Raw genomic sequence first — 22,218 nt, forward strand, 5'->3', positions numbered from 1 at the left:
ACTCAAGGCCTTATTGTGTGAGGTATTATTGGGCACAACCACAAATCACAGGGTACTCTGACCAGTATGACCTACATAATGGCATCCTGTGACCCGTAGACATACGCTTTCTGAACAACATCCCAGATCCCTTTTCTCCAACACAATGGACGACCACATGTTTCTGCACGAACACGTGCCGTCTTGGTGTCACAGGATGTCAGCCTTTTGTCCTGGCCCTACAGATCGCTAGACTTGTCCCCAATGGTAAAATGTCAGAGATATGGTGAAATGATGGGTGCAGCACTGTGACCTAGTGCTAACCATCACAGATAAAGTTTGGAATCAGGTAAATGCAGCATGGATGGCTGTAACACAGGACTCCATTCGTGGCTTATATCTGTCGATGCCATCACACAGGGGACAAATTATCAGGGCCCATGGCGGACCCTGTGCCTATACTAGGGAACACGAGTGTGCTGAACCGAGGTGACTAAAACGCTATGAGTATACGTTGTTTGCTGCTGGAGGGGAATTATATACATCAATTGCTACGACGACCATGGACCATCAGCATGGCAATCACAATTGCGATTCTCTTGACTAGGCTGCAGAGAGAAGTGCGCAAATACTCGTGGTGGTCCTAAACATAAAACCGGACACAGGAAGGGCGCCACGTCGCCCCTTCAGAGGTGTGCTCGCTCTGCTTACAGCATCACAGTGGACGTATCCGGGTGTGGAAGTTCCAAGGAAAACGAGCGTCGCCTGATTGGATTCGTCATTGTCATAGTGGCCCAACAACTGACTTGTTTGTGAAGGGTGATATTGGGTACACAACACGATTACTTCCGGTTTGCATAACCTGTAATACGGACAGCAAGCATTACACTTTGGATGTGTTAATGCCGGTAGCTGTGCCCTCACTTTGAAGTGAGAACTCTGTGACGCTATCTTTCAACTAGATAACACAAGACCTTCACTTACCCGAGCTGTCCTGACCGACCCCGATACAAATGGTATTCAACTACTTCCCTGACCTGTATGTCCTCCAGATTGAAAACACCTGGGTATGGGACGTTGAGAGATTGGTGCACTAATATTTGCCAGCGCTTGGTATAGAGTTAAATTAGCATGTAATGACGCACCTGTATCTGTCAGTCAAGTTGAATTCGACAAGATACCATCAGAGGTGGGAACATTTTGTACTGAACTTCCTACTATACCACATACACACGATAAGTAAAATTTCCTTATCTGATGTCCTTCCTGTTGTTGCAATTTTAATGATCAGCAATTTACATAATGCGTAATCTCGGACGTTATTCTGATTAAAATGAGTGTGGTCTTTTAGAGAGAATGACTCGAACTGACTATTATTCCACCAAAAGCAAACACCGGATAACGTTTCTGACTGCATGCAGACATTACATATTGAGTCATACAAGGGGTGGAATCAATAGCTTCTCTTCTCTAGCCCTACCTAACTCGTGGGAATCTGTTTCCCTTCCGCATCTATTGGGGGGGGGGGGGGGGAGGGGGAGCAGCCGGTGCTACGCTGATTTGAAGGGCAGATGTAGGGCAAAATAGTGAAAAAATTCAAAACCTTTTTATTGCTTAATTTATTAGACTGATGCTTGAAGAATGACACTTCAAAGTTTCATAACAGAAATTTGCAAAGAAATATGATTTAAAATTCGGCCGCCTGTACCTGGCAGCGCACTGTGAACCACACCTTGTCTACGCTAGACTGTTTGTGAGTTAATTTTTCGGTCACATAATCGAAACGAATTGCAGATGTATCTTGAAGGATGTGACAGAAATTATGCCCTTCCGTTCTTTTGTTTACATACATTTGTAGCAGTACTCGTTACAAACTGATTTCAGCTTTCAATTTTGCAGTTATTGGTTCGTTCTGCTCAAAATGGGATGTAATAATAGTCGCATATTAAAAAAACGAGAAAATGTTGAATTTCACTCGTGAAGGGTCCAGAAATATTAGATCAGAGTATTATAATATTACTCCTTACTCTGAAGGACAATTTTTAATGGACACACGGAGTTGATCGAAGAAGACAATGACTCTTATGATTAATGTTTTATGTGCATGAGTTAACTCTGTGTTCTTTGACTGCCAGAATAGGCACTGTAAGTGATATACATCTTTTCTGTGAAGTTTGTAAATATTATGCCTGATTCAAGACTTCCGCGCTATTTGAGAAAATTTGTGAGGCGAATACAAGATTACATTATGCCATTGGATGTTTAGGTGTAGGGAGAGAAGGCACCAATTTGTTTTGTGGCTTGATGAAGATGCCTCCACCACTGGCCAGATTCTCTGCTTACAATAGAACACTCCTCAGTTGATTTGAGGCTGTGTGTAAACAAAACAAGAAAGCAGCTATGTTAACGGTGCACGGGAAGAAGATCATTGTGTCGTGAAGACAGATCAGTGATCAGTGTATCTCCTGTGATGAAAAATTTGGATAAAGGTGGGCCATACGTCACTTCGTGGTGTATTCTCAGTTATTAGTGTGAACACAAGGAAAATCTTTGACTTCCAAGTAATGAGCAAATATTGCTCTCATTGTACACAAGAAAGAACAATTATAACAGTGAGGTAGCAACAGAAATACAAGAAAGTGTGCAGTAAGAATTACCAGGGTTCATGTGGTGGGATGGAAGCGGCTGGGATGAAACTAATACTCCAAAGGTCAGTTGAACATGTAAGTAGGCTGTTTATGTGTTTGTATGTTGGCAGCGCTATGTAGCTCTCTGCATTAATAACTCTGGCAGCGCTGTGAGTACTCTGTAAGAGACTCTGTGGCTGGTCGGACTCGCTGTTAGAGGTGAATAGTCAGCAGTGATAGCAGTTGGAGGTGAACAGCCAGCAGTGATGGAAGTTGGGAGTGAGTAGTCAGAAGTGATGGAGGTTATAGGTTAATAATTAGTAGTGTTGGAGGTTTGCAGTATTAGCGCGAGCGGACGGTCTGAATGTGTATCCGTCATAGAGATTTATTACTGATGATTGTTTAATTGTTTTTTGAACTGATTGTCACATGATTAAGGTAAAATCTACTAAATACATTGTTATTCCTGCGACAAAATCTTTCCTTTGCTAACCACATGCCTACTAGTAGTTAGAGCTTTCAGTAGTTAGAATATCTTATCTAGCTGGCAGTATTGGCGCTTGTACATCTGTAGTTCGTGTCATGAAGATCTTCTGTGAGGTAAGTGACTTATGATATGTATGGGTTATTGTTAGGATTTCTTCTTATTCGGGGTCATTCTTTTGAATTAATTATTCGAAGTCAAATTATCATTTTTTGAGCAGTGGGTCAGTGTCGAAATGATAAGAATAAGTAAAGAGAAAGTCGGCTCAATACATTCAGTTTCATTCAGCAACACAAGAACACTGAGTAAGCATTCAGAACTTTAAGTAAAATTGTTATTCAGAAATTTCAAACAAAATGATTCAGGTATTTGAAGTGTCTAGGTCATGGAGGGTACTGTGCTTTTAAGACTGTTTTAGGAAGCAATCATTAAGGTTCACAAATTAAAATTGAAAAACTGGAATGTGTAGTGCTTGTTCAAAAGCGAATGGAAGGCATTCTCAGACTGGAAAAAGAAATGAAGGGTAAAAAGTTAGAAGATGGAAAGCCACTGGGGGTGTTAACATACTGACAGGCAAATAAATTCACACATTACAAATATGCTATGCAAAAGTCATCAGAAACAATGTGCATATTGAGAAAAAACTCAGAAGACTGGGAGGGCAGTATTTTTCCAGAGACTTCTCACAGATGAGAATCCTCATCACTTCCTCTGTGGCATAATATGACACAAATATATTCAGGCAAAGGCCAGTGGAAGGGCACACATGTATGAGGATGGGTTGCCACTTGCTACTTTAAATGTTATAAAGCTAGGTACAAGCCAGCCAGTCCTCAAATGCTGAAAAAATGTATACTGTACGTGCCAAAACAGAAAATACGAATGATAGCAATTATCACTTTTTAAGGCTGGTTGTCTTCAAATGTTGCGAAGGCAGCTGCATGTGATGCCTTTCTAGTGCATAATAGTCGAAATGTTGGTAGGACTAAGTTCCTGTTGGCTTACATCCAGGTGCCCTCACAATTAAGAAACGCAACGATGCAGCACCAGTTGACGAAACCCAGGCAGTAGAAGAGAATATGCAAAAGTTGACTAGGCAAAGGATGCAAGGGAACAGAATACTCCAGGAAGAAAAGGAAGAGACTGATGATAATGGATGTCGACAGCATTTAGTGACTAGAGCTATGGAAATATTTTTAAAAATTGAAATAAAAACTTTAAATGAGATCTGGCGCAGAGCGATTTTTTTAAAAATATGATGTACCTTAGCTCATGAACTGTAAAAACTTACATCCTGAAATTTTGCACATTTCTTTAAAATCACTGAATAATCCTGTGCAACACATTTTCTTTATCTTGTTGTGTTGGCAGAAGTGCCAACATTGTGTTACGAATGGAGGCCGAAGGGCACGCGTTTTAGCTCACGCAGGCTGGCGTGAGGAGGGAAGAACTATACTGACGTGAGGTCTGGAACATGACAAGGAATTAGAATTCAGAAAGCGGACTTAATTAATTTGATACTTAACTTTAATCCATTAATGATGAACGTCGCTCTTGACGGTACATGATTCATAGTATTATCTGTTCAGAAGACATAGTAACTGAATATGGCGCCTTGCTAGGTCGTAGCAAATGACGTAGCTGAAGGCTATACTAAACTGTCTTCATGCAAATGAGAGCGTATGTAGACAGTGAACCATCGCTAGCAAAGTCGGCTGTACAACTGGGGCGAGTGCTAGGGAGTCTCTAGACTAGATCTGCCGTGTGGCGGCGCTCGGTCAGCAATCACTGATAGTGGCGACACGCGGCTCCGACGTATACTAAAGAACCGCGGCCGATTTAAAGGCTACCACCTAGCAAGTGCGGTGTCTGGCGGTGACACCACATATCTTGCGTCTGACAAAAGTTCTCTTTTACTGTATAAGGAAAATAGAGTACTTTCGCTTAACGCAAAACTAAAAAATTTATTTGAAGGTAGCTCTGAGCTTAAGCAAAAATCTGTTGCACCCATTTTACACGTCTTTTACGTGGAAGTAAGCTGTAAATATTCCGTTTTGATGCTTGATCACATTATACGTACACTGGTGATTAAAATTTCAAATCCTTATGAAATGAATTCCATAACCATTAACAGGCAAAAACTGCACATAATATCGTCCGATGTGTTATACATAATAGTATCAAGTTTTAACATTTTAGCTGTAGTATTGTAGCAGATATCGATGTTTAAATGGCAGTATGCATTTTGGGCTACGTCTGTCCTTAAGCGGTTCGGCGAAGCTCGCAGAATGGCGTGCAGTTAGTTGGCACATTTATACAAGTGATGGGCTAGAAGCGCCATGCGATTCCATGTTTTAGCCTAATGAGAGAGTTCCACTAGGTGCTCACCACTTCCGGGCAGTTCTTTCAGTCTAGGCCTGGCTGTTAACTTCGAGATGCACTTTAAGAAGGAAGTTAGGCTAAGTGGATCAGTTTTGGTAGGCAACATCGAGGGATGTGAAACCATTACTCCATGACGAACACAGAGGAAAGGATTATTTGGTGAGAAATTTAAGACAAAATTATCTCTGCAGATATCACTCGAAAAATGGCATTTAACGTTCACTTATTGCTACTTGTCAAGGTTAATATCTCATGTGTGTGTGTTTATCACTTTTGTTTATTGTGAGTGATGACATTTTCCTTATCTATGGGACGAATTATAACGATTGAATACTGTATTAAATCTTATAAATTATTACCTCAGCTGGGAACCATTTATGATCTTTTTGCTTTTTGAAGTTATACAGCAACTTCTGCAGTGCCAGTGCAGAACATAGTTTCTGAAACACCTGAGCAAAACTGTTTTGTGCATGTTGCAATCCTCAAATGTTTCAAAGTACGTAAGTGGCATCTCCCATGTTTCAGTAGGCAGATTTTATCACATGTTTAAACTGGTGTTTTAACGTTCTAAACGCTCATTTTTAATGGTGTTTCATTCTCTCTGCTATAGTTCTACATTATTTGTTGTCCTGACTAATTGTTATTCCTGTTCAGAGGCTCCAGAGGGCTAGATTTGCTAATCCCAGTGAACCAGAAGTATATCGTTGATTTGTTGTTTGATTTATTCACTTAGTAAAGGTCTTTAGTGTTTATTAACTTCACAGAGTTTCCGATAGGTCTTCATGACGAGTGCTCATGGTGAAGCACTTGTCCTGTGATCACAGGCCCTGAACACTTTGACTTTCAGTTCTATTACTGACCAACCATCAAAACGAGACTGTTGTCCAACACGAAACACAGAATACGCGTGAGGAATGGAAATCTATTTTCAGGAAATGGAAAGCTCTCTCTCACTGTTCCAGCATGCCAAGTACAGGATGTAACAAAAATGTATGGTCAAACTTTCAGGAAACTTTCCCCTAGACAGATACGAATAAAATATGTTACATGGACATGGGTCCAGAAACGGTTTATTTCCATATTAGAGATCATTTCCTACTACTCTTTTTAATCACATTTATCATGGTGAACACAGAGAAACAGAACATGCCAGCATAACATGAAACATCTTCTTACATGAAATGTTCAAAATACGCTCTTGATTACATTTTGTTAGAATGTACGGTAAGTTGTAATTCTCAGGTTCACCTCCTGCGTTAGTTACTGAAACTCAACAAAAGTGAAGTTGACTTAGTTAATCGTTTGTGTTGACATGATGCGAACTTCGTTTCTCTCTGAGTATCAAGCATGCAATATCAACTGTTTAGTGTTCATCACGGACTGCACAAGCTCGTAGTATCAACTGCTTAGTGTTCATGACTGATATAGTTTCGAATACAGTGCATCCGAAGAGTACTTGAATGTGTGCTTGGAACACGGCCAGTTGCTGTGCGGATTAGCAGATGATAATGGCCATGACGCTCAACGTTTGTATCGGGAGACCTTTCCAGAATGTCTGAAGCAATTGTTCGTCGTCTTCAGGAGCACAGGACGTTCAAGCCTACAACTGGCGACTGGGGGAGGCCTAGGCCACCTCAACTGGACGAGGAATTTGTTCGTGCAGTTGACGACTACCCTACTGTCAGCGTAAGAGAATTAGCGGCAACAAGTTATGTTGATCACATGACTTTCTGGAGAGCTCTACATGAGAAACCGCAGAATCCTTATCATGTACAGTAGCTGATTTTCGTCCAAGGGTATACTTCTGCGAATGGTTCGCTCAACAATGTCTCAAACCTCAAGTTAGTTCAAAAATGCCGCTCACATATGAGGCTTCATTTCAACGTGATCAGATCGTAAATTAGCACAATCAGCCTTGTTTGTGGCTGTTAAGGCCGCATGTTCTCCCATCCAGGCTCAACGGAGTAACTTACCTTGCTTTCTAAGACAGTACTCCACCTTTTCTGCTGGAATACGTGCCTTTACGAGTGCGACAATATATGTACTACATGCAAGATTGCGCCTTCTTCTCATTTCAGTGTTAATGTTAGTAGGATCCTAAATAATAGATTCCACGAGAGATCGATATGTAGAAGTAGATGAATTCCTTGGCCTGCACGCTCTCTGGACATCAATTCACCAGACTTTTACTTGTGAGGAAATTTGAAAACTCTTCCAGACAGAACCCCTGTACAAAATGTGCAGAGTCTCCATGCTCGTGTTCTGGAAAGCTGTGAAACAATACGAAATTCTCACAGGATAGATCAGTGCATCACGGAATCAATGCCACGATACGTTGACGCCTGTGTACTCGCTAAAGGAGGACCGTTAAACACTTCATTCACGAAAGTGTTCCATAGTGTGGTGATACGTTCCTTTCCTGAGTGTTTACCATCATTAACGTGTTTAAAAATAGTAGAAATCGAGCTCTAACTCGGGAATAAATCTTTCCCACACCCACGTCAGTATTATATATTTTCTTTCTCCACCTGTGAGCCATGTTTCCTGAACGTTTCGCCGTAATTTTTTGTAATCCCCTGTAAACGTGCGATTTGCTATTAGAATACAGGCTACTACAAATGATGTACCCGTGATCTACTGATAACGTCTTTCATTAATAATCAAAATGTCCTTGGTACCATGTTGGAATCTCAGCACTGCTTAAATTTTGAATAAAAGTCATCAGCAACGATAGCTGAAGACTTCTGGCATAAGAAGTCATCCTCATTCTGCCAATGGTCATGTCAAAGAGGGAGGAGGAGTTACAAATGTTCAGGGCACTCTCTTGCTCTTGAGGAGGGAAATTGACCCTACATGGTGAAAGAATCACTAATGATCAATGGTGTAAGGATGCAGATGGCAATGGAAACAGCTTCATTAAAGACACATAACGTGTATCCAGATGACATGTGGCCAGTAATTGAAAAAAAGTGTATCGCTGATCTCTCCATTGGAAAATGACTCCAGACGGGTCCCCCATTCGGATCTCCAGGAGGGAACTTCAAAGGTGGAGGTGACCATGAGACAGAGTGAGTTACTGTGAACACTCCAGTTGGACCTAATATTCTAATCATGTGATCCAATCGTTTATTATTATTTGATTTTTATTCTGTACTAATAATTATTTTTATTCTTTAATAATTTTTGATTCAAAAGCTTATTTAATTTTTTCTAATTTGTCTTCATTAATTTTTGATTCTAATTCCTTAGTAATTTTTAATTATGAGGCTGAGTATGTGTCAACTGAAGCAGTTAGGCTGCATCGTATTTTTTCTAATCCTGTTCATCAATTTTTGATTCTAAGAACTTTCCTAATTGTTAATTCTTTATTTTTATTTTATTGCAGATAATGTCAATTTATTAGGTTTCAAATTATCATTTAACTTATAATTAACTGACAAAATATTTGATTCAAATAACCACAAATGACAATAAATAAATTCATCAAACTTTTGCATTCAATGTTATAATACAAATCATTTTTCCTAAATATCTGATTAATTCTTTTGGTATATTGCCAGCAAATGAAATGAAAACAAATATAGTATGTTAACTTTATAATAACAAATTCAGCATCCAATGCTTCCAATGACTCTGAGCACTATGGGACTTAACATCTGAGGTCATTAGTCCCCTACAACTAGAACTACTTAAACCTAACTAACCTAAGGACATCACACACATCCATGCCTGAGGCAGGATTCGAACCTGCAACTGTAGCAGTCGCGCTGTTCCAGACTGAAGCACCCAGAACCCCTTGCCACAATGGCCGGCCAAATTCAGCATCATAATAGTTTTTATCCTAGCTAATTCTTCCCTATGGGTTACTGCTAATCAGTTGATTAAGTCTTTAACAATGTTTATCAAAATATATTCAGTTAGTTTTTCTGTACCTTTTTTACTAATTCTTCATCTGTTTTCTCATCTTATTCATCTTCTGATAATATTGGAAATTAAACTTCGAAATTTTTTTTAATCAAATCAGTGTATTTAATGCCTCTACTTGATTTTATCTTATTTGGATTTTTATGAGAATATATTGCACAATTTAATAAATCAGTAGAGGTAAACTTCACCCCATATCATCCATAGCAATCTGTGTTTTAGTTATTAGTTGCATTACTCCCTCTTTACCTTCATAAGTCCTATCAATGACTTAATTTACGCCTATCAAATCTTTAGCAGTGGCAACAGGTCTTCGTCCATAAACTTGATCATCAGTGTGCCTGATATGCTCTAATACTGATTAACTTATGTTAATTTTTTAATTTTTTGTTCATCATATTTTAACTTTCCTCTGTTTTGCTCATCTTTTGACTTATTTCTACTTTTACCCTCTCCTTATATTTCTTCAATAAATACTGTATTTCTGATTTGCTGAGTGCAGAATCTCTTTAATCACTATCGTTGTTATGCCGTTAAATTCTTCTAAGTAATGGTGATAAGGAATGTCAGGAGCAATTGTTTTCTACTTCTCCATTTTCTTCAATAGCTTTTCGTATGTTCTCACCAAAACTTTCAATTCATTATTTAAGTTTTTCTATTGCATCAATGGCATGTTGATCTTTTTTAAATTTTTCATATTCTGTTCTTGGTCATTTGTCAATTTTTAAATTCTTCTTTTAATTCTTCTTTTATCCTTCCATTGCAATTAGCTTTTTTAGCAATTTCAGGATCATACACTGAAAGTATACTAAGTCTGTTTTGATGATGATATTATGAAAACATTTATGAAGATAAAAGACATTAATAACCTGTTTCTTAAAGTTTTATGTTTTAAGTTTTCATGTTTTATATTTTTAGGATTTTAGATTTTTATACTTTATATTTTCATTTTGTTAAAAATCTTTAATTTTATTTCCATATTTTCCTTCATTAATTATTATCACCATGTCTATTGTAATAAATCCAAATCTATTGTTGTTCCAACAATTATCACACTATCTTTAATTTCATCAAATTTTAATTAATTGAGAACAAACTCATGTTAAATACAATTTAAATTAGAATCATCTTATCTAAGAACTTATAAAACTGTAAATAATCATTAACTAATTGATTTGGTATTCTAGATAATGTTCTGACTAAGTAAAACATTCTATTCCCTGATGTATATCTCTAGTAAAATTTCTCTATTTATATGTTGATTTATGAGAATATATCCATCAAGAATTTCAACTGAAGTGTTTCCACATACATGTAACATCATAATTTCATTATTAGTTTCAATAGTAGAAATTTATGTCAATTTTTGGATCTTTTGTAAGATTATTCAAATTTTAGTTGACCTTAATCTTGTAGAATAAATATATAAATGATGAGATCTATCTCAGGTTAACCATATTGCAGGTAAAAAGTATAATTATATATAAATGATGAGATCTATCTCAGGTTAACCATCCTGAAGATAAAAAGTATAATTACCAATCATTAGTGATGTATTATCACAACTTCCTAGTGTAATTATAGGATATCAAAAAAGAAATAGACAAGTGTTTGCATGATTATTTTTTATATATTTTCTGGAATCCTTATTTTCAGACCCCAATTTGTTTTCATTTAGTTAATTATTTTTTAATTACTAAATGAGCTGGTTATTTCAACTAAATAGTTATTTCTCAGTATCTCAAAACAAGATGATCTGTCCATATAAGAGACAGCTATAAAAATGTTGGTGTAAGCTGTTTTTATATAGCTTCATTGACTACAAATTTTACTTAAAAACTAATAAATAATGTTATGATAGAGTAACTACGTTAATTCATACAGGGCATAAGAGTTCAAAAAGTTTAGAAATATTTAGTCATTGTAAAAACATTATATATGTATTAAAGAAAATAAAAATGGAAATAAAGTCTTTGTTGTGAGGAATATTAAATTATACATCGATATAAAAGATGATACTGGAGAACGTAAGAAAAAACTATTACTAACAGTTTGCAAAAAATTAATGTTTTTCAATTAATAAACAGAAATTTTAATTTATTGATGGAATTTGTGTAGAAATAGATAAATGTTTTCATTGAGAGTTGTCTGATAATGATGTCTTAAGATTTGTTCACAATTTCTCATGTCATTTATTTGTATTTGAGATATTTTTCTTTGTGTTCTAATGATATAATCTTGGTATCTGAAGATATTATTAAGTAATACTAAAATGATAAAAGTTGGTCTTCAGCAATTGTCTTCACTTTGTTGTACAACATACAATAGTATTCTATTTATTTCTTCATTTCAAACATCTTAATTTTCAATACTAAAATCAAATCTCTCATCTGACTTTTGTTGATATTTCTTTTCAATTCAAGTAGATGGAAGCTATTAAATCTAAGATATTTAAAAATTGTGAGGTTGTGACATCATTTGATAATTTTACTTCCAAGAAATATACAAAAGATGGCTATATAAAAATATGTAGACATTGTTTAAATGAATATCTTAAAAATGTGTCACAAAATTTCTAATCTCAGGACGTTTTAATTGTCAATTGCAATTATTAAATAATTGATTTTTTTCTGTTAAATGATCGATATGTCAGATTTATTTGTTTTGTATAATTTTTTTGTAGACAAAGAACAAAGTTTAGGTTTATTGTCTCTTGATTGTAATTCAGAAGTTAAAGGTTCCATTTCTTCTAAATCAGAATAAATTTCCACAGTTTGTTCAACATATGTTTCATACATTCAATAAATAATTTATAACCTTTGTGTTCTCTATGTATGACTGGATCTTATTGGTCTTCATTTATATATTTTATAACAAAAACCGCTACATTCATATTTTTGATAATTTATAATTTATGGTTATTTATTTAATTTTAATTCAGTTTGATTTATTTGTTGATTGTTATGTTTATATACATCCTTTCTTTATTTAACCATTAGAAATGTCATAAGATATTAATACTAGCTATATTTTCCTTAATTTTTATAGAAACATCTAAAATCTGTATAAATAATGAGTATATTTATAATTCCAAATTTAATATTCTCTCCTTTTTCTGATAGTTCTACTTTTAACAGATTATTAATAAAACAATTTTCTGTATGATTATCTAATTTTTCAATATTGTTAAAATGTATTAAAAGTAAATCACAAATAAATTTTTGTTCCACACTTTATTAATTTGACAAATCTTCTATGTGACAGAAGTGTGAATTAATATTTCTTTAAAGTATAATAAATTAATATGTTTTTCTGTTTTAGTTTTGCTTTTCTTAATTGGTATCCTTATATTTCACCAAATGAAAAACAATAATAGGTACATTAATTTCAGTTACAGTTTTTGATATATCATCAAGTTCAGCAGGAAACAGAATATTAGGAATTTTCTTCTTAAAACTCTTTAATAGTTTTTAATGATTACTTATTCTGTGTCATTTTTTCATTTATGTGTATCTACTGGATTTAATACTGATCCTTTTGAGGCAGAAAACATATTCAATCATTATTTTTAACATTAATACAAGGTTGTCTTCCTTTTATTTTTCTGGTAGTTCATTATAAGTTCAACATCTTAATGGAACATGACTACTAATTGATGACTGTACTCCAATAATTAAATTAAATGTCCAACTAGAACCACAAGCTTCGAAATTAGGTATTAAATTAAAACATTGAGATTCCTTTTCTAAATTTTTTAGCTGCTTTATTTTCTCTAGGTAGGTTGAAGCACAAATTTTGTAACATTATCTTTTGTCTTCATTTTGTCTCTCAACAACATATAAAATTTATTTTTAACCCATGATGTATTGTTAGACAATATTTTTCATTTTTCAAACTTCCTGTGTTTAATACATACAAGAAAAATAATGAATCAAGCAAGTTTATTTTATTTCTGACATTTGTAGTTCATCACTAGTTTAAATATTACAGTAAAGTAATTGTTCCCAATTTATTCTTTCGTTTTTTCTCTGATAGATGATGACATGTTTAAATATAAGATGACTCTAATTTAACTATAATATTAATTTTTTCTTAAGTTACAATATCGCCTTGCATTATTTATTTTACAAAAGTGAGAAATTTGTATTTCTGTGAAGGATTTTAATTGTTCTTTCATTTACAAGGAAGAAAATGATTTTAAAAGCTAAAAATTAAGAAAGATAACAGACTTAAATAAAAAAATTAATGGACTTTTTTAAAAATTTAAAAAAGTTTATGAATATTTTAATAGTAAATTTGTGGGATAGCTAATGCAGTATTTAAAAACCTGATAATAGTTTTTTTAAAGGAAAAAAGTTTTGGAAAGATGAATATTATATGTGTGGGTCAGCTAATTTACAAGATTAAAAACTTATGAAATGTTAAAAAAAGTAAAATAAAAATTTTCTACTTCATTTTAAAACTTTATTACTTTTTAATGCATGAGCTTTTTTTAATTCACTTAAAAATTTATATTTAACTCATTTTTAGTCATTTTTATAGATGCTTAAAATTACAACAAAATGGTTTATATTTAACTCATTTTCAGTATTTTGATAAATAGTTAAAATTTATTATTAAATGGAATTCAGATTGTTGTGTATATAATTAAATTTGTAATTTTTATGAGATTCAGTTAAACTAATTTTTTAAAATAGATTGGAAGGGTTTGTTTGGGTGTAAGCTGGCAATAGCAAGAAAAACCTTTCTGAAGAAAAGAAATTTTCTAACATCGAATGTAGATCTAAGTATCAGGAAGAGCTTCCTCAAAGTACTTGTATGGAGTGCAGCCATATATGGAAGCAAAACATCGACGATAAACACTTTAGATAAGAAAACAGAAGCTTTTGATATGTGGTGTTAGAGAAAAATTATGAAGATCAGAATTGGTAGCTCACATAACTTATGAAGAAGTACTGAAGAGAACTGGGGAGGAAACAAGTATATGGCACAACCTGACTGGAAGAAGGCATCGGTGGTTTATGCAACACATTCTAAGACTTTATGGGATCGCCAGTTTAGTACTGGAGGGATGGCTGGAAAAGGGGGGGGAGGGAACCGTAGAGGAAGACCGCCAGGTGAGTACGATTAGCAAATTCAGAAAGATTTGGGTTATAGTAATTATTTGAAGATGAATGGTCTTGCACAGGATAGAGTAGCATGGAGCACAGCATCACACTAGTCATCGCACTGAAGACCACCACAGCAAAACATATTTTCCAAAGTATTACCTGCAAAACATGATTGATGATACGAGTGGAGTGCCTTGTCAAAATGGCCACAAAGCAAGAAAAGAGTGTTCGTCTTTTGGAATATGCGAGATGCTGCTTATTTGTTACAATAACGCAGCATTCATTCGGAAAGAATTATGGAAAAGAACTACCATATAAACAGAGTATTATGCTTTGGTATCAACTGTTTATGGACACTGGTTGTCTCTATAAACAGAAAAGTACCTGTCGGCCAAGCATGCGACCGTGGAAAGGGTGAAGGAAAGTTTCATTTGGGCTCCTTTAGCTTTCCGTCACAATGCATGAAGCATTTGACCATAAACATTTCGCCTCCTAGATGATGTGCAGAGACGAAACAAACTTCCGTTTATCTAGAAAGGTTAACGCCACAGTGTAGTGCACTTATAGTCCTCTTGAAAGAGTCGCATATGAACGAGATTCTATGCAGTGTCCCAGGCGAAACTGTATGGGTAATTTTTCTTCTTTGAGAAGATTGTGACACATATCTCTTATCTAAATGTGGTGCAACTGTGACTGTTTCTACAAGTGACTGCTGATTCCGAGATGGTGCGCCCTTCATTGGGACAACGATGTTCGTCGCTGGATTGGGCATAGTGGTGAAGATGGTGTGGCTCCATTCCCTCACCGCCCACACCCTCCCCCCCCTTCACGTCGCTTTACCTATGGCCTTGTGACGTTTTCCTTTAGCTGTACACACAGGTCAATGTTTACATACCTCAATTGCCAAAAACACAGGAACAGCTCAGAGAATGCATCAATGAAGCTTTGATGGGCATTGACTGGATACTGCTACGCAAAGTATGGAATAAACTTTACTACCTCTGGACGTGTGTCATGTGACAAGAAGGGCACTCACAAAAATTTTGTAGGTTGCAGAATACAAAATTATTGAGGTTACGGTTCTGTTCATGCATCAGTCATATTTGTACAATTATACTTTGGAAAATACAGAACTTTGTAAACGAATGATGTTTTTGTTCTCAGTCTTCTGATAGGTTTGATGTCGCTCACCACAAATTTGTCTCCTGTGCCAACTTTTTTATGTCAGAGCAGCACTTGCAACATACATCCTCTATTATTTGCTGGATGTATTCCAGCCTCTGTATTTCTCTATAGGTTTTACCCTCTGCAGCCCCCTCTGGAATGATAGAAATTATCCCCTGACGTCTTTACAGATCTCCTACATCCTGCCCCTTTTTCTTCCATACGTTCCATATATTCCTTTCCTCGCCGATTCTGTGGAGAAACTCCTCATCGCTTACCTTATCAGTCCACCTAACAATCGATATCCTTCTGTAGCATCCCATCTCACAGGCATCTTTTCTCTTCTGTTCTAGTGTCCCACAGTTGATGTTTCACTACCACACAATTCTGTACTCGAAACGTACATTTTCAGAAATATCTTTTTCCAGTTAAGCCCAGTATTTGATACCAGTAGACTTCTCGTGGCCGGGAATATGTGCTAGTCTGATTTTTGTTTTCTCCTTGTTCCATCCATCGTGGGTAATTTTGCTGCCACAGAAGCAGAATTCCTTAATTTCATTTACTTTGTGATTACTGATTATGGTAAGATACTCACTGTTCTTATTTCTGCTACTTCTCGTTACTTTTGTCTTTCCTCAATTTACGCTCAATCCATATTCTATACGCATTAGACTGTTCATTTCATTCAACAGGTTCTGTAACTCATCTTCACTTTCAGTGAAAATAGCACTGTCATGAGTGAGTCTTAAGACAGGTATTTTTCACCTTCAATGTTAATCCAATTCTTGAACCTTTCTTTTATTTCTGTCATTGCTTCTTTAATGTAAAGATTGAACAGCCAGGGGAAATACTACACCCCTGTTTTACAACCTTTTTAATCCCTGCACTTCATTCTTGGTCTTTTGCTCTTTTCATTATCTCTTCCTTCTTGTACATGTTATGTATTACCCATCTTTCCCTGTAGCTTAAATAAATTAAAGTTTCCGATCTGTCCCCACTGGGTTGGGCAATCGGACATGACTTCTTCGACCATCATCAGTTGTTATCCTGTTCAAATAGCAAAACTCGTCTACTACTTTTAGTGTCTCGCCTCCTAGTCTAATTCCCACAGCATCACATGGGTTAATTCGACTAAATTCCACTATCCTTGTTTTGTTTTTGCTGGCGTTTATCTTGTATCCTTCTTTCACGACACTGCCCATTCCTTTCAACAGCTCTTCCAAGTCATTTGCTGCTTATGATAGAATTAAAATGTCATCACCAAAGCTGTAAGCTTTTATTTGTAATCAAAATTTTCCCTTTGATTGCTTATATCCCTTGGTCAATCTACAGATTGAATAACATCATGGATAGGCTACAACCCCGTCACATTCCCTTCTCAGACACTGCTTCTCTTTAATGACAGCTGTTATAATTGCCGCTAGGTTCTTGGACAAGTTGTAAATATTCTTTATTTTATACCCATTCCATTCACAATTTCGAAGAGTTTTCCAGTCAGCAACATTGTTCGAAAAATATAGAACTCGTTAGTAAACATAGAATTCTGAAAACTGATGACCCAATTTTAGTAGCGTTGTAGATATGGATACCAATACGATCATTAACAAGTCTCGTTATACGCTGTTATAAAACAGACTCACTCTGCAGGAACCTTTCAACCTTGCAACGTATCGTACAGAGAGAATATAATGTTGCGACACAATTTCAAAACACAGGTGCACTGAATAACGAGATACAACCCGTCGGCTTTGACCAATGACGTCAGAATTTGCCAAAGACGATCTATATGCAGATTTAACAGCAAAGACGAGTGTTCATAAACAAAGGAATACAGGAGAGAAAACAGATGGTAGACATACATCACGTCCAGTAATATTTCGAACATAATGTTAAGGAAATCGCTTGTTTGCGTCCTAGTACTTCTGTAAAAAGTGAAGAAAAAAGGGGTAGAAGTAGCGGTAGCATGGAATATCTCAGTTGACGTATATATGAGTTGTATGTCAAATTTCTGTCGATCTGTATAGCTTAGCTGCAGAACGGGATACAAATTTAATGTACGTCGACTTCTCCGATTTCGTTAGCATTAGTATCCTATTCTACGGGATACAAATTTTGTTGGTGTTGTTTCTTTCGCCACCGCTACAACTATCATTCTGTTCTTACGTAGGTAGTATTACTAGCGAAGGCGAAAAGACCTACATACAAAATATTTGTATCCCATACTTTAGTTGACCAATATAGATCAACTGCAGAATAGGATACTATGGTATCGAAGACGAAGAAATCGATGAACATAACATTGGTATCCCGTACCTCAGCTCAAGTACGCGAAGGCGGAAAGAAACGGCACATATAAAATTTGTACCCCATACTTCAGGTGAACTGTATAATAGGTCTTGCTAGCGACTCTAAAAAACCGACAACAGCAAAATTTTGTATCCCACAGTTATGCTATATAAGTCAACCGAAGAATAGGATGCTAGTACTAGCGAATGGGAAATAACGAGATTTATAACATGTGTATCTTGTACTTCAGTTGACCTTTATAGGTCAACTAAAGTATGGGATACAAATTTTACGTATGTCAGTTTTTTTGCCTTCAGTAGTCCTTGTATAGAACCGAAAAAAGTCGTAATGTCACTAATACCAGGTAAGGGAAAAAGAGCAACAACTGCAAAATTTGTACTCCGTACTGCAGCTGACGAACCCATACTTAACGCAGAACAATGTAATACGACAAAGAAATAAATCAAAATAGGCAAATTCAGTGCTACATGAAAATGAAAATCTAAACTTGACATATGCAAACTCCTTCACAAGAAACGAAAGCTCGCCTTGAAAGACGTCCGGAAAAATCACATACCCACATACACAAAAAAACACAACAGCACGAAAAAAACAGACATACACACATACATACATACACACATACACAAAAATATATAAACCCAAAAATTCACATCAACGAAATGAAGTAAAATAATAAACAAAAATAATTCAAAGAAGAAAATTATCTAACATAAGACTGAGGTACGGGATACCAAACTGAGGTACGGGATACCAATGTTATGTTCATCGATTTCTTCGTCTTCGATACCATAGTATCCTATTCTGCAGCTGAACTTCTCGTTATTTGTCAGTTGCAGTCCCCACCCGTCATCCCAACCTGAAATTAACTAACAGATTTTGGACGATACATTTGCCCAACACGTTTAAGGAAACACTTAAACCAGCAACATGTATCAGGTACACTACGCCTCCATGAATATCCATCCAAATGGCTCTTTAGTATTGAAATGCGTCATGTCCCCCTCCCTACAACAGATTTTATGGCTGACCAATAACATTCTATACTACTGGTACAACCTTCAATTGATGAAGATCTGAATTCAGTATTATGATTCACGACAAGATACTGAAAACCCCTTATCCCCGGATCCCTATATGAAGAAAAACCACCGTAAATAACTACAGAATCTTCTGAAATACGAGCTTCAGTTAATTTCACCAACACCTCCTTCGTTCGATTAGGAACTACTTTAAAAACTACATCATCACACCCAACCACACAGGATCCTCAAACACCAACAGTATGTAGTTTTCAAGGCCAGCTTCGATTTCTCAAAGCAAGCTCCTCGTCTAATTGAGCGCCACAGTTGATCCTTGCTAAACCTCCATATGATTAAATGGTGAGTACGACGAGCAGACACACTTATCAGGCGCATATGTTCGCCGCCCTCATGCCAGCGAACGTAATCAGCAAGAAGAGCAGACATTTGCAAAAATCGAATGGTTGCCAGCAGACATTTGCAAAAAACGAATGGTTGCCATCCTATCTACGCCCAAAGCCTGCTTTAAGTCTTCCATATTCATGGGAACAGATAAATCCGTATCTGCAAACGAAAATGAAAAACTAAGAAGTCTTCTAAATGATACGCTATTCTTCCAAATTACACTACTGGCCACTAAAATTGCTACACCACGAAGATGACGTGCTACAGACGCGGAATTTAACCGAAAGGAAGAAGATCCTGTGATATGCAAATGATTTGCTTTTCAGAGCATTCACGCAAGGTTGGCGCCGGTGGCAACACCGACAACGTGCTGACATGAGGAAAGATTCCAACCGATTTCTCATACACAAACAGCAGTTGACCGGCGTTGCCTGGTGAAACGTTGTTGTGATGCCTCGTGTAAGGAGGAGAAATGCGTACCATCACGTTTCCGACTTTGATAAAGGTCGGATTGTAGCCTATCGCGATTGCGGTTTATCGTATCGCGACATTGCTGCTCGCGTTCGTCAGATCCAATGAGAATATGAAATCGGTGGGTTCAGGAGGGTAATACGGAACACCGTGCTGGATCCCAACGGCCTCTTATCACTAGCAGTCGAGATGACAGGCGTCTTATCCGAATGGCTGTAACGGATCGTGTAGCCACGTCTCGATCCCTGAGTCAACAGATGCGGACGTTTGCAAGACAACAGCCATCTGCACGAACAGTTCGACGACGTTTGCAGCAGCATCGAGTATCAGCTCGGAGACCATGGCCGCGGTTACCCTCGACGCTGCATCACAGACAGGAGCGTCTGCGATGGTGTACTCAACGACGAACCTGGGTACACGAATGGCAAAACGTCATTTTTTCGGATGAATCCAGGTTCTGTTCACAGCATCATGATGGTCGTATCCGTGTTTGGCGACATCGCGGTGGGGTGCCATTGGTTTCACGTCTCGGTCACGTCTTGTTCGCATTGACGGCACTTTGAACAGCGGACGTTACATTTCAGATGTGTTACGACCCGTGGCTCATCCTTCATTCGATCCCTGCAAAACCCTACATTTCAGCAGGATAATGCACGACCGCATGTTGCAGGTCTTGTACGGGCCTTTCTGGATACAGAAAATGTTTACTGCTGCCCTGGCCAACACACTCTCCAGATCTCTCAGCAACTGAAAACGTCTGGTCAATGTTGGCCGAGCAACTGGCTCGTCACATTACGCCAGTCGCTACTCTTGACGAACTGTGGTATCATGTTGAAGCTGCATGGGCAGCTGTACCTGTAGACGTCATTGACTCAATGGCCAGGCGCATCAAGACCGTTATTACGGCCAGAGGTGGTTGTTCTGGGTAATGATTTCTCATGATCTATGTACCCAAATTGCGTGAAAATGTCAGTTCTAGTATATTTGTTCAATGAATACCCGTTTATCATCTGCATTTCTTCTTGGTGTAGCAATTTTAATCGCCAATAGTGTATCTGAAACACGCTAAGAACGAAATTAAGTATAGAAAGAATTTCAAAGAACCAAATATTGAAATCAGTGCAAACGAAAAAAATCTTACGCAATGCCTAGCGCTGTATTTTAGAAACACGATCATTTACGAGTACCGTATTTCAATTAACAATGACGGCGCTTATCCACAGCAGACAACAGATTTATTATCTACGGCTCGAAAGTAAAGACATTAGTATCTATGAGCAACCAATGACGTCATTGGTCAAAGCCGTCGGATTGCATCCCGTTTCCTCAGTTGACCCAACACATTACGGTTTTTTAGTTTTGTTTCCTTGTTTTCGTCAACAACCAAAACAACTGTAATCGTTTCTCCTTACCACAACGTTTACTTACGTTCGGTGGTGATGTACAGGCTGAGTGGAATGTACACCAAAAAACAGTAGCGTGAACGTTAGAGAATATCTCCTGCGGTCCGTGTGGCAGCGGCCGTGTGGCGCGGCCTATTATTAGACGGGATCTCGCTCCGGGCCGGGCATGAGGGATGTCGCGCCGTTAGCCCAGAAGGTCGCGCCAGACACACGCACGGGCAGACAGAAGACACTCCCATCGCGGAAGCGCCGACGGCCGCATAAGCGCCGCGTCTGTTGTTTGTCTGCGCGGCGCTGAATAATGGATCGGCCGGCAGCCGCATCTGCATCCGTCTGTGCCCCGGCAGCGTCGATAAGCGCCCGCAGAATCCGCCAGATACCGACCGCAGCCTTATCTCCTTCCCCATCACGTCTGCTTATTCATGTACCGGCGTTTCACGGTCCGTTGCCGAGAAACGGAGCTCTTTTTGTTAATAATGCATGTATTACGTTCGTTGGCAAGCGGTTCAGCTTCTAACGCTTTTTACTTACTCGTCAGTATTCTTTCCATTGCAAAATATTACACGCTTGAGTTTGTTCCACGGAAGTGCATCCATAACCAAATGAATAGTAATCGTAATATCTTTCCTTTCTTTACATACAAAGTCTCACTTCATTCTATAATTAAACGGCCGGTAGGACCGATGTAAGGCTGACGATTTCTTCGGAGACTTAACGACATCATGTCACATAGATGTTTAAAATTCTTCATATGTAAATGGTTATCTAAGTTTGCCTCTATTCTCAGAGTCCCTTTGATGCAGCTGTTTCATTATAAAACTAACATAAAGATAAGAAATGTTGTGACTTAGCAAGACAGCCAAGCCACTAGGAGGTAGCCGAAAGGCACGCGCTTAAGCTCACGCAGGCTGGCGTGAGGTCTGGAACAGGTAAAGTAAT

General features: G+C 37.3%; 1 long non-coding RNA gene across 1 annotated transcript in view; it reads right to left on the reverse strand.

The window, feature by feature from the left end:
* Window positions 1–21,456, reverse strand: part of LOC124589793 — a 153,132-nt gene extending 131,676 nt beyond the window's left edge. Inside the window, exon 1 of the long non-coding RNA XR_006976269.1 lies at window positions 21,305–21,456. This is a non-coding gene — a long non-coding RNA (uncharacterized LOC124589793). The remainder of the gene's footprint in view (window positions 1–21,304) is intronic.
* Window positions 21,457–22,218: the final 762 nt, after the last annotated feature.

This window comes from Schistocerca americana, chromosome 2, assembly GCF_021461395.2.
Source record: "Schistocerca americana isolate TAMUIC-IGC-003095 chromosome 2, iqSchAmer2.1, whole genome shotgun sequence".
NCBI classification, from domain to species: domain Eukaryota; kingdom Metazoa; phylum Arthropoda; class Insecta; order Orthoptera; family Acrididae; genus Schistocerca; species Schistocerca americana.